The sequence below is a fragment of the Rhipicephalus sanguineus genome, chromosome 2, assembly GCF_013339695.2.
Source record: "Rhipicephalus sanguineus isolate Rsan-2018 chromosome 2, BIME_Rsan_1.4, whole genome shotgun sequence".
NCBI classification, from domain to species: domain Eukaryota; kingdom Metazoa; phylum Arthropoda; class Arachnida; order Ixodida; family Ixodidae; genus Rhipicephalus; species Rhipicephalus sanguineus.
Window position 1 is genome coordinate 169,010,086 of NC_051177.1, and position 13,446 is coordinate 169,023,531.

Sequence of the window (13,446 nt, forward strand, 5' to 3'; positions counted from 1 at the left end):
GTCTATGTAGACAGGGGTAGATTAGTGCAGAGCTATACCGCATTTCGTTCCTTTATTTGGTTCCTTACGAATTCTTGACGGCCGTGCCCAGAGCGCTTGTGTATTGTACGATGCATCAAGCCACAAAAACGTCTCATCGCATTTGCTTCTGCATGGCTGGGTATAGAAATTTACATGCTTTATGGAACACGGTTTAGATGCTCCATGGGACACGGCTGCGGTTGCCTTCCTCTTTCGTTTATTTGAACGCATTGCGGATAATGTTTTAGGCGCAGAAATTGCGATTCTTACATTGGCACAATTCCTAACTTTTTTTTAGGTTACGCGCTACCCGCTGATTGTAAGGTATCGCAGTGGTTTTTCCTCTTCTTTCTGGTTCCATTACCCCCTGGTCATCCCTTCCGTTAGCCTTTAACTTTTTCAGAACACATTCTGCTACGGATACTAGCACATGCTTCGGATACCCTGCTGTCTGAAGACGATCTGTTTGTTTGTTAAAGCCCTCTGTCGTCGAGTGAAAACATTATTTGTTCAAGATGTTTGTGAGGCACGTCAATGCAACAGATCTTTTAACGAGCTTTGAATGAGCCGATTGAAATTGAAGAAGTGGTTTACTAGCTAGTGGCTCGTACGCACAGCAAGTGTGCTGTTTAGAAAAACAATCTAAAACTTGATGGCTCTTTCCACCGGCATTTCGAAGGTTAGTACAAGTGGTGTAAAACACTCTCGAAATTTTTCCAGAAAGTGAAACATTACAGGTTCTAGGCCCGCTTCGTCCGTATCGAAAATAATTAAAAAGCCGTCTGCGTAACGGAATATATTTTTTAATGTTTGCACTTTCAATTGCTCATGCATTCGACTATGAAGTTGTGATAAGAATATGTCGCTTAAGATAGTAACTATGCACGACCCAATGCATATTCCGTTAGTTTGAATGTGCGGCTTATCTTCCCACGTCGTAAATCTCGACATGAGGTACATTTCTAAAGGCTCCAAAAAACTTTGTACAGAAATCTACGTGTCATCTTGATAAGCAACATTAACGTATTTGTGGATCGAATTTTCAACACATACAAGAATACACATGTTTTCACATTTTTCGAACCAGCCTTTACGAAGCACTTCGTGTGAGGCCCATTAGAGGCATCGATTAGGAATAAGTGTTCCACGCGTCCGGCTTCCCTATTTCATCAAGCAAAGTGCAGTTTCAAATTTTTTACCATCACTTTTTGTTATTGTTCATATTTAAATACTGTGCTTCGAATAGACCTGAGGGTACCGGAGAAGTTTTACTGCTACTGTGTGCCTGTCTCAAAATGCTGCAGTGTTTTTATCGATTTCATAAACGTCCAATCATCCATCCGTCCTTTGTTGACGAAAATATATTGATCGTATTTTCCTCATTTTTTCTTGCTGCAAAAATATTGCAATCGTTGTGACACCTGTCTCTAGCTGGTCATAGATCCAGGTCCTCACTGCGAGCCGGTGACAGTGCGTGACACACTGGCTGCTCATCACTTCTTGTGTTCAGACGGGGCTGGATAGCGGTGCTGCACGACACCTGTCTCGTTGGAGCTGTCTCCTTAGGAGCTGTCTCGTTGATCGTGTAAGTTTGCTCTGACGGAAAGTTTACTTCATCGTTCCCACTTGCGCTTAAAGTCCGCAGGTTACCAGCTTGCAAAATCACTGCGTCCTATCTTTGTTGATCTCCGGCGTTAGCATTCCTCAAATTATTCTCATAAACATTACAACAGTCACGCCGACAGATTGCAGCCCATTCGAGACCTACAGCATTAGGCGCTTTGGTGAATATTTTAAATAATAGACGTACTATGGAGATCATAAAATCTGTGGATCCAAGTACGGCATGAAAGAAGCACTTGATAGTAGGTAATCATGTGGACAGATAACTCTCGCTGCAAATTTTTCCAAGTACTTGCAATGCATGTCCTTTGTGGTCTTCACGGGCGCGTCGGCGCGAAACTGTCGTCACCTAATGTTATTGCCGTAATGGCTGAGTCAAAGGCTTCTTCATCTCGGCCTCTTCTGCTGTACTCATCGACAGATACAGAGAGCCTCTTTGAGATCGTAAATGAGCTGCCCATTCCACTTAAATTCTTGAGAACCTCACTTGACGATCTCACATGCGAATTGTATGGATACATCGAAAGACGTCCTAGGAGATGTGGCGTCCGCTACACGAGAGATAGTCTGAAGTCCAAGGAACAACGGTTAATTTATTTAATGCACCCTTGGCAACTTCTGCCTGATAGCCTCAAAAACGTCCTTACGGGATTGCTCAAATCGAGAAAACGTGATGTTCTCTTACTGCAGTCGATATTGCAAGGAAACAAGTCCAGTGAAATCCCGATCACACCCTGCAGCGTTGTGACTTGTACCTCCGCTTATATAGATGCTCCTGAAGATCGCTTTCGCCGCTGCGACATTCGAACGCTCGTCAATGCATCTTTCCTATTCACCGAAATAAAACCAGATGGAAGATATCCTCGAGGCCATCGCTTGCAGATAGTCGCATCTCATAAGGCTGGCGCTGTGGCACAACGCAGTCACCAGCCGCAGGCTTCTGCACTGATAGACGCGTATGATGCGCTCAACAACAGCATTGACATGACATACGTTGGCACCTGGAAAGACGTCCAAAGCAAACGGGTCGATTTGCACCTATCTCCAATCGGAAGCGCTGTCTTGTTCTATTCGGGAATGTATGCGGAAGCACAATATTCACCTGTACCATTGTGTTTCTTCACTTCCCACAGAAAGGTAATAGATGTCATGTTCATAGACTCGTGGACCTCTCTAGTTTGGCTAGCGGCCGCTCTGATATCATCTGGTAGTGTACTCACACTCTACATATATATCCGCTGCCGCCTTTTATTGGGGAAACAGTACATCTCTTTGTTCGCTCGCATATTTCTCTTTTTCACTGCCACGTTTCTAGGAAGAAGCCAGTCATGCACGGTGACCAACGCTCTCATTTTTCGAAACGTCGCCACTTGTGCATGGGTGTTGGGCATGATGGTGCTCGGGAACTATGTCCAGTCCAGCATCACCGCAATTCGCACAACTCCCGCTAGTATCAGGAACATAGGCTCCTTTCCTGAACTGTTTCGCATGATGGAAAGCGGCACCATATGTCCCTGCATGAATGAGGACTGGCAGTTATATTTTGATGCATCTTTTGACGAGGCGTTCCTACGTCGAACGGTTATGTTTATGGATACTTGGAGGTATTGCGACAAAGCGACCTCAGTCGAAGCTGACCCGACTACTTGCTACCACAGAACGCAGCTAGGCACCCACGTGGCGCTTTCAGTGTGCACTGATGACGAAGTGAAAGTAGCCTCCATGTGGGACCTCCTGCCGGGCGAGCAGTACCAGATCATGGTTCAAGCACCTGCGATACACATCTTTAATCCACATAGGTAAGCTGCCTCAATATGCGTTATACTAAGCTTCTGCAAGAAAACAATCACCCGCTTGGTGTTATGCGTTTAATATTAGCTTCCCTTTTAGCGTACCAAAAAGTGCTGTATTTCTGATGCATAAAAATTACAGCATATCCACGGGTGAATGATGAAGAGCTTGGGCGAAGCTCTTGAAGCTATCATGGTTACACCGTGAAATGTTGAGTGGTTTCGCCGAGCAGTAATCAAAGCGATACGCCGCTTCAATTGTTTTCCTTTTTCTTTTTTTTTGTTTTTTTAAATTTATTTTTCATTTCTTTTATTTTCTCTTTCTTTATTTTTTCATTTGTTCTATTTTTTATTTTTTATTATTTTTTATTTCTATTCCAATTTTTAATTTTTTATTTATTTTTTAAGTTTTTTGTTATATTTTTTTTCTATCTCCATGGGACAGCGCCATTTAGTATATCGTCACCCAACTGCAGTTTGCATGCATCTCTATGGGACAGCGCCATCTATTGAATGATACGGATGCGCGACGGCGGGGACACGCCGCATGGAGCGACGACCGACCAGGTGATGCTATAAGGAGCTTCGCCCCTAAAACTACTTTCGGTGGATTCATAAGTGGTCATTCAGTGAGCTTGCATGTGTCACTACGTTGTTAGTTGCGCTACCCAGTATCCTGCTTCGAATCAAAGTGGCGGACATATGCTTTTGTGCTAGGATATATAAATTAACAATAGACAACAATTGTAGCACCAACACAGGTGAATTAAAGGCGTCAATACAGTACGCTGGCACACCATCAAACATAGGCTGAGAGTACGGGGGAGCTGGGGTGCTTGTGCTACCCGCCCCCCGGACTGCCTCATGGGGACCAGAGCCCCCCCCCCCCCCTGTCTGGCGGCGGCCGAGTATATTTTTGAAGAGCTTGGCTTAGGTCGCCGTCCATTGAGTCCATACTGTTGGCCGACCTGTCTGGCAGCTATTTCACAAGGGGCTGTTTATGCCCGCTTATTTTTCATTTCAGCCTTTCAACGTTCGGCTCATGTGCCAGTGACAAGTCAAACATTCAGTGGAAAATGCCCCTCAAACAGATCTCTACGTCGAGATGTTGTCTTGATGAACAACTGAAGCGACGACTTAAGCTTTGAGAAGTTAAAGGATTCACCGACGATTACTATACAGCGCAGCTTCGAGTTCAGGCAACGCCAACTGTGTGTGAAGTTTTGACTATCCGCAGTTGTAACAATGTAACAGTCGTTACATATTGCCACATAAAGCGCCAGCGCTCGAGTGCTAGGCACACCACTCTGTGCATTGCAGGCGTCGCGAACCAAGCCAAACGTCGACAGCCCCGTTACGACAAGCGAATAGCCGCAGCGCACGTGCCAGCAGCCCTGCACGTGCACGAGCTGCTACCGAGGAGCCAGCGCACGTGACGGAGGAAGATAGCGAGGTTAGAGGCCAGTGCCTCGTGATATCGACAGACTGCTCGTTCGTTCTCTTTTGTCCTCATTCGCGCTATCCGTTACGCCGCCGACACCAACGGCGACGCCGCTCAACGCAGGAATGGAGGCCTAAGAGGTGCTCTCTAAATGTATTGAACCCTGTAGCACTGGTTTTGAGATAACAAAAATGCTACTGAGAATACAAAGCAATCCCGACACAGTCAGTCACTGAATGCTTTCGCAAAACTTACTCGCGAATAAAAATTGGGTACATTCTTGACTGTCTACAAATGGGTACCTTTCGGCATGCCTCCTTAAAAAATACAGAGAAAAGATGGTACGCATTTTTGATTTATCAGTAAAGGGTTTTACTACATGTTCGGTCACCAACGAGCAACTCAGTTACTCGTCCAGGCAACAACCTTTAGCGGAAAGATTCGTAACCGCAGCTTCGCACACGGTGTAGTGGTAGCAAATGGTATTTGCTACCATCTGAGAATTACTTACGGCCATCTTGAATTGAATTCACTGGCACAACAAAGCTTCCCGTGCCAGCGTTAGCCTACTGTCTCCTGTCTGGTGCATGTTTTAACAAAGTAAAGCCTGTTAACAGAAAAAAACTAGGCAGATCTCACGCATTGTGAGAATCGATTTTATGCGATGCATTCACGAGTAGCAGCCTGTGCGGCCTTCTTTAGCTTTGAGCAAAGAGTTACGAGTTGCATCAATGGCTTTGTGTAGATTGAAAAATAAACCGGGAGTCTATCTCTTACAGATCTTCATAATTATATCGCGGTGTCGGCTCCTAAGAGACTAGAGTTATATGAAATTCATTAATTTGTAAGTTGGACGCCCTGACCCCCACCCTCTCTCTCTCTCTTTCTCTCTCTCTATATATAAACGCAGATTATGAATAGTCTGTCTTCGGTTGCCGTAAAATAAATAGGAAAAAGGTATACGCTTCTAAAAAACTGTTTATTTTTCGACGTTTCGATCGGAGACCGATCTTCATCAAGACGAAATTCATCAGGCTTCGATGCACTGTCATATCGTCGTCCTCCAAGCCGAGAGAGAGACAGAGAGACAAAATAAAAAAAAGTAAAAAAAAATCAAGAAGTTAAAAAAAAATGAGTAAAAAGAAAAGGGTGGCGTACAGACAATTTAGCTGACTTTGATGGCCTTCTTTTTTCGAGAAAACACCAGTTGTGAGTTGGTCCAAGCATGTGCACGTGGTCTGCTTGCGATTCTGTTTTTTTTTCAGTTTTTTTAACCTATTGTACTTACTTTTTCTTGAACTTTCTAAACTTTTTTTTTTTTACTTTGTCTTTCCCTCTCGGCTCGGAGGACGACGATATAAATGCCCATCGAAGCCTGGTAAAGAACAAGTAAGGCCTTCGACCCCTCCGGTAAAATGAACACTCTCCGCCCATGCCATCGAAGGTTACGTATCTTTGTGTACTTGCTTAACTCGTGGCAAGAATTGCAGCACCGCTACTGAAATACATCTCAGTACAAAATCGGAGGCATATGAGTGGGGCAGAAGTAAAGTGCCGCTTTATATGACAGTCTTAAGGAGCAATGCTGCTGTAATTGAATTCAGAAGCTTTTAGTTCACGTTATTTCCCATTGGCCAGCTGTCCTCGCAAGTAATATGCTTAACATCAGGGTCGACTCGCCTTCATCACCACGCATTAGCGCCAAAAGCACAAAATTATAAGCTATCACTGGATACCAGTTAATCGCGCTTTCCACGGAAACGATCGTGCAGACGATGTCGTCCGATCTGGCCAAGATGGTTTCCATTGTGAAGCTACACCGTAACCTAGAACGGACGCAGCTACAAGGCTTCGTTCGCTATCACGAGGACATACACTTGCGCAGTGGAACTCAACGAGATTCGCCTACGATACAGACGTACAGCACCGTCTTCCGTCAGGAATATCTCGAGCTGAGGTCACGATTCTGTGTGCGGTTTGTGGCTTGACGCGGCCTTCAAAAATTCCCACTGATTTCGTATCGGAATGGTCAACACCCCTGCATGCGAGAATTGTAAATGCGACGAAACGATCGCCGTCATCTGTATCTCGGCTGGCCCCCGAATCGCCTCGCCAAAACTCTCGCGATCCTTCTCGGCGCACGCTTTCTTCCTACACTTTGAAGATCTCTCGTCTTCGGTCGCCGAACACTTGCGCCAGGCGCGAGCTCTCCCGCTGCGCCGATTTGTTCGGAGTGCGATGCAACAACTCGGATGGGCGAGAGAATGTGCAGAGAAAAAAAAATAATAGAGACAGACAGAAAGCGAAAAAGAAAGAAAGATATAGAAACAAGGGACAGAAACGTAGAAAAAAAAGAAAGAGAAAAAAAATATACAAAGAGAGAGAAATAGGCAGACAGAGAAAGTGATAGATAGAAACAGACACCAAAAAGAGATAGAAAAAGAAAGAAAGAAATAGAGAGAGAGAAAAGAATAGAAAGAGAGAGGAAGCGAGGATTAGATAGAAAGAAAAGCAGGCAACAGAAGAGGCTAGAAAGAGAGAGAAATATGTAAATATATACAGAAAGAAAGAAACTGAGAGCTACGGAGGCAAAAGAGAAATAAACAAACACAGGCAGAAAGAGAAAAAGAGAAAGAAAGACAGGAAAACCTTAAGAGAAAAACTAAATGGAACCAAGAAATGCCGACCAGCTACACTGTTTTGCTCCAGCCTTGACCACTAGTGCAAGTTGCGTCAATTGTTATTCTCTTGATACCTTTTTTGGTAACATTGCTTTTAAATTACCTTTTATATATTATGTCTTCCTTTCCATAGTACAGGTTTGCAAGCCGGTCAGCGGTATATAATGGCAGCGGGACGATCATTTGTGTCAATGCAGGTTGCCCATCATGTGCGCACTGAGCACTTCATGTAATGAACAGATGCTCCGGAATTGTGATGCGACCTAATTATCTTAGTATGCTCACTGCAATGCATGAACTTCTTCTTACATGCACATTTGTAAGCTGTAGTTCTCGCCTCGCAGAAGACAAAAAAGTCCTCGCTGATCGCACAAATTCTGGGAGTCCCTTTTGTGCGAAGCATTCAGCGAGGAGCTGCCTATGCGGCTTCTCTTGCTCTCAAATAAGCGCTACGAGATAGATCGACGTGTTTGCGTACTTTGCGTAGTTGTGCGCACAGCGTGGACTTCCCAGGCACATCGACTACACTGGCGCCTAAAGCGAAGGTTATGGTCCGATGTAACGAGGGTACACAGATAATCGCTCATTTCGCCGCTTTGCTCCTTTTTACGGCGCTTATCGGACGGCGGTCGACGTTCGCGCGTTGAGGGCAAATAAAATGGGCGGCTCTACATATTTGATGCTGATTACACTGATACAAATGCGTATAGTCGAAACACTGCAACCACAAATGACGTGGACGGGATATAATGTTAATGAGAACTAACAGACAATAACGCCAAGGAAAGACAGGATATGACGCCTGTATGGTGTTTTGCCCATGCAATCAAAGCGTGGCTCTGAGATAGAACGCATGGCTACCATGCGGAATGCCTGGATTCAATTTCGATCTGTACCCTGATTTTAGGGGCTAAGCACCTTAGGGTCTCGTCTAGTCGGCGTGTCATGTCGTTGTCACGGTCCATCATAGAAGGGTATGCGCCACAAAAATGAGGCAATTCACGCTACTCGCTTCCGGTACTTCCTATGCATATTATGAGTTAGAGGTTCGTCGTTACTCACTAAAACATTGTTTGGCTTAGGAGCGGCTTCAGATGCCCTAATGAAATATAGTAAGAGCTCAAAATTGTTGTCGAAAACCAGAAACACAAAAGTGTATCTCTACGGTTAAGACACCTATCTGAAACACCACTTCATGAAACATATCTGCGAAGTGATGCTGCTTTACTCGCCACCGGTCCACTAAAAATGAACAAGGCGACAGATACCCTATACCCCAATCGACCCTATAAAGTGGACAGGAGAATGACGGCCGACCTGGCACAGTGGTAGAGCATCGGACGCGTTATTCTAAGGTCGCAGGTTCGGTCCCTGCCAGTGGCACGTTGCCTTTCATTCACTTTACTTTCTTCACATTTACATCTTAATGATTACAAATAACATCCCCTGTGCATTCCTTGGCATGCTTGTCTGTTAGTTCTAATTAAAGATGTTGTATGGCAATATTCGCATATGAAGACGAAGCGGCTGACTTTCCTGCTTCTTTCTGCATCTTCGTGATTATTTTCTAGTTTTGCGCTACATCATCATGTCCTTATTGTTTCGCTCCAAGACGGTATATTTTAAATAGAAGCCGACTGAAATGAAGATAGAAGAGGGAGTAGTTGCTACATATTCTAAGCAAACGTTGCCATTTGAAAGAAAGCCAGTCCCATACCTCCTATACGGGTCATTTCTGAAGGAGATTTGGCGCCAGGATTCCAACAAAATGTCGGTACCGATCTCCAAAATGACTAAAATCTGGACGCCGATTCTTAAATATTGTTTTTGTATATGGTTATGTTTCAACTTTCAACACATGGTGACCACGTAGCGCGTCTCACCAAAACAATGCCTTAGACCAACGATGCCTGTGCAGCTCACCAACGTAATTATTGAGAAAATAAAAAAAAACATGGCTGATTGCTCTGTCGTAGGAATCGGTATTACACGAAGGTGAAACGTGTCTTCACAGAAGCGGTGCTATTGCGTAGTGATTTGAGAGCTTGTACAATGTCTATTTGTGTTTGGCAGCTATAGCACCGTTCGACGTGGATGCACCCATGTTGACGCATGGTGGCATGTCTCCATCGCGACGACTAAGGCCCATGATCGTGATCAAACCGTTGCGGCAGCTGAAATTGTGAACATATATTTGGACCCAGCGAATTGGGAATACCGCGTAAGGTTGACATCAACAAGCACATAATCAACACTGGTGCCCGATATGCAATTCTTCAAGAAGTCGTCAATTAAGGAGAGAAACGGCACGGTGTGCGCTTTCTAGCAATTGGTAACCGACGCCAGCACTCATGCATACACTACCACACTGCGCTTCAGCAACACGGGAGGCAGAGGTTCGTAGCCTGAGCCGCAAACGCGTGCGTCCCGCTGGCTTCTGTCTCGCTCCACCAAGACACGACATTCACCCGTCGAAATTGTGTGCTTTGTGCAACGCGTATTGCAGCAGTTTTGTTAGTCGGTGCTCTCGCAATCGAAGCAGTCGGCGCCGGAGAAATCCCGTTAGTTCATGTGGGAGCTGCACTACTCCGATGAGCCGGGGCACGCTAACACGAAGCGAAAGGCAAAGAACGTAACTGCGTCTAGGGTGCCACGGCGACGTCAGCGCGGCCAGTGTCCCTCGCTGGTATCGAGATGCTTTATCTATAACCTCCGATAACGCGCGCAATCTCGGAGTCAGCGCTATTAGGTCTTGATCGTAACTCATTACTTCTTTTCACCTCTCGCAGATGGCGGCAGCGCCCCGTTCCGCGTCGCCTACCTACACCACCAACAGAGAGAGCTGTGCGAAAGAGAACGCGTGAAACATATAGGGCGCGTTCGTGAAGTGTCGAGCATCAGCGAAGGTAGCATAGTAGTCGCTTACCGTCGCGGCCGCAAGGTCGCGGGCTCGATTTTCAGCGGCGGATCTTTTTCCTGGTTTTCTCTTTCTCACCTGTTGGCGTCCATTTCATCAAGGTCATATCCGTAACGGATGTACTTGGTGGACCTCGGCATAAAACACTTTCGTGTTGAAAACTGTGCAGCAGAGGCATTCATGTGCGGGCCGCACGCGAAAGGTTCGCGGACCACGTATTTGAGACCCCTGCACTAGACTAATCGCGTACTGCGTGCAATCTTAACGGAATGATCTTAAATAATCTCGAAGCTTCTGAAACACTGCGGCGCGGTCTGAGCAGCGCGTAGTCTATCCGGGTAAAATCTGAATACGTCAAAGTAGCACGTGGCAATGCCCGCTCTCAAAAAAACATCGCCCCGATGCTTAAACCAGAACATAAAATTGAAAACATGCATGTAATACGAAATAACAATAACAAAGTAAGCAAAACTAAAGTCCTCAGTTTCCTTAACGCGCATAGAGAGGTCTAAGGCGCACAACATAAAGGACATCAGGTCCTGCGCTGCGGCGCTGAGCGCTCGTAATACCGTCCGGGATAACCTCATAGTCTAGATCACCGAGACGTCGAAGCACACCGTATGGAGCATCTGCGAAGAAGTTTTTTGCTGATTTCACGTCGGCGTATCGGTGTCCAGACCCAGACACGGTCACCGGGCTGGTATTCTACGTGGCTTCGTCGAAGGTTGTAATGATTGCTGTCGGTCTTTTGCTGGCTCTTGATGCGCAGGCGGGCGAGGTGTCTGGCTTCTTCGGCGCGCTGAACGCAGACGGTGACGTCGAGGTTTTCTTCATCGGTAACGTTGGGTAGCATGGCGTCGAGCGTCGTCTCCGTGCTACTTCCGTATACCAACTTGCATGGCGTCATCTGCGAGGTGGTTCGACGGGTTCCAGAAGTCCCGCTGGCCTTGTCGGCGGTGTATTGCGTCGCTGACAGTCCGGGCATGTCCTCGCGTAACAAGCGTCGTTGGCGGTAAGGCGTGGCCAGTAGTAATTTTCTTGCAGCCTTGCAACCGTGCGGGAAAAGCCGAGGTGACCAGCCGTAGGGCCTGCAGAAGTTGTGGTCGCAGTGCCGAAGGTACAACGATAAGTTACTTAACCTGGGCCGGAGAAAAGTTGTTTATGAAGGCGTTGTTCTTCAAGAATAAGAACAACAGTCCTCGCCTGAATACTTTCGGAACAATGACGGATCTGCCCTCGAGGTATTCCACAAGGCCCCTAAGACCAGGTTTGACTTGCTGTCGTTTAGCGAAGTCGTCGGCACTTATGGTTCCCAAAAAGCAGTCCTGGTCGTTTCGAATAACTGCCAGTTGGGCGTGTTGGTATCTATTCATGATGGTGAAGCGCTAAAGGAAACGGGAACTTATGAAGAACACAGGACATGGCGCTTGTCCTGTGCTCTTCATGAGTCCCCGTTTCCTTTAGCGCATCACCATCATTAGTCCTGGTCGTCCTGCGACGGTGAGTCGACGGGGGCACGAGACAGGCAGTCAGCGTGGGAAGGTTTTCTTCCACACTTGTAAACGGCGGTAATATCGAATTCTTGATGTCTTAAGCTCCACTGTGCAAGCCGACCTGAAGTCTTCAATTTAGCTAGCCAACACAAGGCGTGGTCTCTTACAACTTTCCAGGGCCTGCCGTAGAGGTAGGGGCAAGAACTTGGATGTAGCCCAAATGATGGCAAGGCGCCCATTTCCTCTGGTAGAAAAGTTCGTTTCCGGCTTGGATAGCATCCGTCTAGCATAGCTGATACCCCTTTCCAGTCCATCGGTCATGCGCACAAGGACGGCACGTGGTCCTACGCTGCTTGCGTCGGTGTGGATTTCCCTATAGGTGTTTTCGCCGAAACGCGCAAGAATCGGAGGCGTCTGCAGGCATCGTTACAGTTGTTGAAATACCTCGCCTTGCGCCGTTTCCCACTTGAATACACGTCGATCTTCATGAGATGAGTTAGTGGTTCTGCGACCCGTGAAAATTCCATGATGAAACGTCTGTAAAAGGCGTAGAAGCCGAGAAATCAGCGTAAGGCCTTCTTGTCGGTGGGCGGCGGGAACGCAGCGATGGTGGCTGTTTTCCGCGGGTCGGGACGAACTCCAGATTTTCTAATAACGTGGCCCAGGAACAAAAGCTCCTGGCATGCGAAACGGCATTTTTCTGGCTTCAGGGTGAGTCCGGAGGTCTTTACTGCTTAAGGTATTGTTTCAAGGCGTCGGAGCTGTTCGTTGAAGTTTTAGGCTAACAGAACGACGTCGCCCAAGTACACGAGGCACGTCTGCCACTTCAAGCCAGCCAACACTGCATCCATAACGCGTTGAATGTCGTAGGTACACCCCTTTTGGTATATAGCAAGTTAAGGAGACGACCACGAGAGCGCCCAGTTGTAGGTTGATAGATAGTATGGGGGCGCTCGGCGGATGTGAGCGCTCGTAGTTGGCAACGATGATCGCTGTTGCGCTCGTGGCAAGCGGCAGCCGCTGGCGGCGAGCGGTTGCGCCCGGGCATTGGCAGAGTAAAGTTGGTTCGGCGTCCCGCTGCCCGCGCAGACCATGGAGGGCGTGGCGAGCTCGTGGGGCGGGCCGGCACCGCGGGACGACAAGCGACGCGGTGGCGACTCATCGTCCGCCAACGAGGGTGCAGAGACGAGGAACAGCGAGCTGTACACGGCGGTGGAGGAGGAGATTGCCGATGAAATTGACGAAAGGGACATGAGCAAGCTGACGACAATGTGGGCGCTGGTTTCGTGCTGGTCGATTTCTGGGACGACGATGATGGCATGAGGGAACTGGACGGTGCGGAGGGAGATCTTGGTGGGCGAGAGGAAAATGATGGAAAGGCAGAGAAGAGGAAGAAGAGGCCGAACAGGAAGAAAACGAAAAACCACAACGAACAGCACGGTGATGTGGAGACCATGGAGAGCAAGGCGATCGTGGACGA

General features: G+C 47.1%; 1 protein-coding gene across 1 annotated transcript in view; it reads right to left on the reverse strand.

Moving 5' to 3' along the window:
• The window catches only part of LOC119383854 (uncharacterized), a 773,402-nt gene that overhangs the window by 105,427 nt on the left and 654,529 nt on the right, over positions 1–13,446 (reverse strand). The gene's annotated exons all lie outside the window — the stretch shown is intronic.